This window comes from Diadema antillarum, unplaced genomic scaffold (genome assembly GCF_040938485.1).
Source record: "Diadema antillarum isolate AM-2024a unplaced genomic scaffold, OU_Dant_1.0 seq00000501_RagTag, whole genome shotgun sequence".
Lineage (NCBI taxonomy): Eukaryota > Metazoa > Echinodermata > Echinoidea > Diadematoida > Diadematidae > Diadema > Diadema antillarum.
The window spans coordinates 36,953-42,957 of NW_027271458.1; positions in this window are offsets into that span (position 1 = coordinate 36,953).

The following is a 6,005-nucleotide window of genomic DNA, read 5'->3' on the forward strand; positions in this document are numbered from 1 at the left end:
AACTGTTTAAATGTTTGAATAAGAACAGTATACTTTATACTTGATAGACCAATAGGGGTTTCGTCAAAAAAAAGAAAAGAAAAAAAGAAGAAGAAGAAGTGCTTCCACGTACCTAATATTCTTATTCACCAGTTTACGACTGAGCGGAATCGACGACGGAGAATACAGGCCGGGTACTGTCTTCGCAGATGTTAAACAAGTCCGTACGTGGTTGATGCTGAATGCCTTCTGCTAAATGTATAATGGTTAAGATTGGAGTCAGGGCACTTATGAAAACTACCATTCGTGAAAAAGACAATGAGTTTTTAAGGAGTTGCCATATTTTGTTCGGGGTTCCCAATGATCCATCCTGTAGGGAAAATGGTATTTATCATCGTTAAATATCGATAGTATGTTTCTGTGTGTGATTCATGCAAAATTCACTTGAATGCGGATGACACGGTGGTACATTTTCTCATTAAACACACACACAAACACTGAAACATACATATAGACTAAATCAGCTTTACACAATGGATTCTTAAGCCTTGGCAGGTGGATTGCCAAAAAAAAAAAGAGAAAAATGCAGGAGAGTTTAATATGACAAAACCGTGACCAAGCTTAACAGACTTATTACGCTTAAATAAGTGTAACACATTGGATCTAAGGAAGTTAACGCAGTTGATAGAATGGGAAACGTAAAATGTAGGATTGTGTATTGATCATATCCTGTGTGGGAAAGATTGACGGCTTGATTTAATTTACGACAAATCGTAAATCAGAAACACTTAAGATTGATATACCGTTTACCCTCATGTTGCTTAAGCGGACACTATTGGTAATCCCCATATGAACAACATTTTGTTCATCAACATCAAACAGAACAGGAAGGATCATCATGAAAATCAAGCCACCATCACAATTTTCTTTTGCTTCAATGAACAAAATATTACAAACTAAAATATTGAAATCTCGCAAGAGAGTCAATATTCACGTCATGATATATGGATTTCCTGAATCCTGCACAAAGTTACTTCTATTAAAGAAAGACTATTCTAGTTCCATAAACCTTACCAGCTCTCCTTTGAGCAAACAGTTGCAATGGACCTTGTCCGTAATTTATTATGGAGAGACAAGCTTTCCTTCAACTGTCTTCAAAACTGTCTAATACAAATAGGTGTAGTTACAACTTTATTTACGCTATTTTTTGCATTAACTTGGCCGTCGAAGCTAAAACTCGATAATTAAAGATAGTTGTTGCGGAGATATCAACAGCGCCAGCTCTCGGGGCACACCAACACTCACTGTATGTGCATTGCTCGACGTATTACCTGTTCATGGATGATATCAACCCCAACGTAACAGGGCAATTACCCCATGAGTCAAACTACCACCCGGCTAAATACTTGTTAGTGATAAGGCTGTAGTAAATATAAGGGGTTAGAGTTTGGGTTAGGGTTAGGATTAGGTTCATAGGATTAGTGTTAGGGTCAGGGAAAGTGTCTGCACAGGATAATTGCCCAGAGGGTAATTGCCCTACAAACTAGACCCGTTCCCCACAATGGATAGGGCGAGTTTTGCGACAATCGACTGTTCAGTCTTTCAGATTTCAGGGTCACAATACCCAGGGCCTACTACTCAGGCTAAATAGCTACTGCGTCGTCTGCTTCTCCGATTCGTATAACCACCAGTCAAATGGCAGTAGTGCATAAAGAAAGCTTATACTAGTATTATGTCTCATCAAAAATTATAGGCTACAGTTGGTTGATAATACTATAAGGGAATGGGTGAGGTTATTCAGTAGTGGGCTGTTTGGTAGGATTGTTTATGTTACTAATGCCCATGAACATGGGTATACTTTCTAACTAAACATCGTGTCGAAACGTAGCTATATCAATTCGTTCATAAGAACTGCATGGAGATTGATGCATCAGTTCTGGGAAGCTGCAAGATATAAATGTCCATTAAATGGAAATTATCTTGTTCTTGAATTCATGCAAAGAATGCAGTGTATAAATTTTGTATTGCATTTGCATATGGATTCAAGAAAAGGAGTACTTATCTATGGGCCTACATTTTTTTTTAAAGATATAAAGAATTAGAAACTGGAGGATATCTCTTTCGGTGGGTTTGAAGTTTACGGTTATTCTTCCTCAACCTGAGAGCTATACATGTCAAAGTATATAAACGTTGATCATTCTAATCAAACAAAACAATACTATACGTGTTCATATTCATGATACTGGATTGTCACTTTTCTTGGGGGGAGACGAATTTCACTTTCTTTCACTTCCAGAGGCTGCCATCATCATAAAGCACCTACTTATAGTGGCAGACTCATGTATTTCCTTTTCTCTCTCAAACTGGAAATAAGTGTATCGTTGACTTCTTTAAAGATTATCGTAATCGTTATACTGTGAATATATTCTGTAGATTTTTGTACACATTCATGTACCGTTGATTCATGAATGACTTTCATATGGAAAATTCAGAAAGAAAATCAAACAAAAACTTAAACCTTCTGTAACTTGGAGGCATTCTTTTGTACGTCAGATGGTGCACGACATTTACTCCTGCGACAATTGCTCCAATTCTTTTTTTTTTCTCCAAGGGCTTATAGGGTTAGAGTTAGGCTTGTGATAGGGTTAGTTTTATGTAAGGATTAGGTTTAGTTTAGGGCTTAGCTTGTGGGCAGAATTTATGTTTGGCCTAACGTGCAGATAACACATGAGAGCTATTGTCGCAGGAGTAAATGTCACGGAAACGCCATGCTCTCATGTAAAATTGGAATGGACAACATGTTTACTTGAATTTTGAATAATTCAATCAGGCGAAACAACTACATTATAGACAGACCCCTTTCTGAACAGAAGAGAAAAAATCATAGAATGTGAAGACAAAAGGCAAGATATTTCAAAAACTGAGGAATTACATCAGAACTTTGCATAGTCAGACCACGCGAAAGAATGTAACACTCGTGATCTACAAAACAAACACAGTGAACGAAGGAAGGAAAATCATAAACTGCTATAAAAGAATCAGATTTTGTAGATATTAATTATGAACCTACGATAGCGGACAATTTGCAATATTCTCCCATTACAACACGGGGTTTAATGTGTCGGTATCGTGGGTCTTGTTTGCTTTAATTACATACAACTGTGTCAAATTCATGGGCGGTATGACTTGTGAGCTGTATAACTCGTGCACGTGACACGTGGGTGTCAAACTCATGACGTGCACCCGAAAAATCGGGGGGGGGGGGGGGGGGTTAATTCATCGGTTACAGCTCGTTATTCCGAAGGTTCGTTATTCCGAAGGCTCTTTAGTTCGAAGATTCGTTATTCCGAAGGTTCATTGTTCCGAATTTCATTTTCGGATTAACGATTCTTCGGAATAACGAACCTTCGGAATAACGCCACAAATGTTCGGATTAACGAACCCTTTTTCATTTTCGAATTAACGATCGAACCTCTAGGTATAGGGAATTTCTGTGTTTCGGATTAACGACCCTTCGGAATAACGAACCTTCGGAATAGCGAACCTTCGGAATAACGAACAGCACCCAATTCATCCCACCATCTGTCTTACACATAACTGATCAACATCAGACGCGTTCGAATACTTTAGTACAAATATCTCCAGTCTTGAATACAAATGTTCTTACAGACAGCCCACCTACATGAACTGCATCTGTCTGGCCATATTTCGCCACCAGTCAATTTCTGACAGATGAAAATTTCTAAATGACGTACCAATCAAACGCCACCACAGAGCTACCGTGAAGCACATCGAGGGCTCTCTGCCATTTGGCTGGTTCGCTGATAAGGTGAATCCACGGCAGCTATAGGTGAAATAAAAATCCTGTAATTCCAACAGTGTCCCGGGTGGAGACAGACAGATGAAAACACGATAGTGATACCAACAACATGAAAATGAAAATTTTTGACGATTACTGTCGATTCCTACATTTGATTTTAATGCATAGATGTTTTGTTCACATATATACATGTATCCAAACGGTTTTTATTATACACCAGTGCACAGACAAAAGAGCATGCCCGATAGGGTGGGCTGCAGAGTGCACTAGTATACAAACAAAATATCATAATATCATAATCTTATGTCTGTTATATACAGGTACATATATTTATACAATACATATACAATATCATTAAAAAAAACCCACCCAAGCCAGACGCTCTCTTCAAAACCAAAAGCAACGGACACCGGAAGTCGGATACAGTAAATTGTATTTCCCCACAAAGAGCAAGCACACACACACACACACACACACACACACACACACACACACACACACACACACACACACACACACACACACACACACACACACACACACACATACTCTCACACACACTTGTATAGGATGATAACTTTTAAAGAGGAGTCTAGTGTCGCTGGTGTTTGTAATCTTTTTGTAGAACAAGAACTAAAAAAAGATAGATAGATCTCGATCTTGAATTATTCCTGCTATGAGCAACGGTTCACACATTATCCAGATGTCCGTTTCATGAAAGTCTTATGAGGGGGGAGGGGCTATGTGGGGAAGGCATTTTCATTTCACAATATATATATTTGTTTAATTCGACAAAATAAGTGTATACAATCTTTTCAAAAGGTAAAGCATGTATCATGGGAACAAACAGTTCAATGTAGACTTTTCATGATCATAGAACATAACCAACACGTTTTCGTTTTTAAAAGTGACGATTGGCTCGACGACCTTCTGGCTTTAAGTATGAACACCATACAGTGTACTATCAAGCTATTCATGCAGAAGATAGAAGGTTTTCCGCTTTGTAACAAGGACAGATTAAAGTTACAGACTTCATAAAAATACATTTAGCTGTTTTCAGGGTTTCAATATTGGAAAATGATATTATTGAAAAACTGAAAGTAAAGAGATATAAAAATAATATTCAATCGGATTTCGACAGATTTTATCAAACATAATATATTATATACATGTATTTGATAACATTTGTCGAAATACTATTGGATATTATTTTTGTTTTTCTTTTCTTTTAGTCTTTATAATCTTTTTCACCACAGACCCCTGCCTGACAGAACACAGTGTTCCATAGTGTGAAACACAATGTGAAACTCAGTGGAACACATTGTTACACAAGTACATATTCTCTTCTCACATAATCTATACTAACGGTGCCTATACCTGGCATATTCATGAGTGTCGTAATCATTATCACTGCGATGTCTTGAGTTTGAAAATGTTAAGACAGTGAGGCAGACATTTCTTTACTCGTTTTTCTTTTAATGCTACACAAAATTGAGACAACTCGTGTCTATAGCCATGTTCATATTAGGCCTAATAACAATAGTAGTGGCTACCTAGGCATGCTAGGGCTGTCTTGTCGCTAAGCACCAAAATTTGCCACAATTTTTCGAAGAAGTCTGTACGTCAAACAAGCTACAAACAAGCCAATTAATATCCTCCGTAAAAAAATTCCCGGTAAGAAAACAAAGTATATACTGTATACATGTATAACATTTCCGTTTGGTTGTTGCTAGCTGTAGTTTGAGCTTCTGTTCAAACTGAATGTATGACGTGGAATACTGATAAAATAACAACATCCCCAAAAAAGTTTCTGAGAGATCACAAGGATAATTACCATTCTAAAACCGTAGTGACGACTGTCTTTTTTTTCATCGTTTAACGCTTATACAGTGCACTCTCCTTTTAACGACGTCCTCGGGACCGACGGCTCTTTCTCGTTATATCGAAAGTTCTTTATAATATATGATAATTTTGGAGAATCCTGTAATTCCAACAATGAGGATCCCGGGTAAAGACAAGCAGATGTTTTGCTAGAACTGCGTTCGTTCTAACGAGAGTACACCGTACATCCACCCATTGCTCAAAATGTAGAACGAGACACTAAAGGTCACAGTGTACACATGTAGCTGGGTCTCTAACTGTCTCTAAAAAAGTTATACGTCATAACTATTATGTCAAGAAAAAATCATTAAACAGACTCAAACAC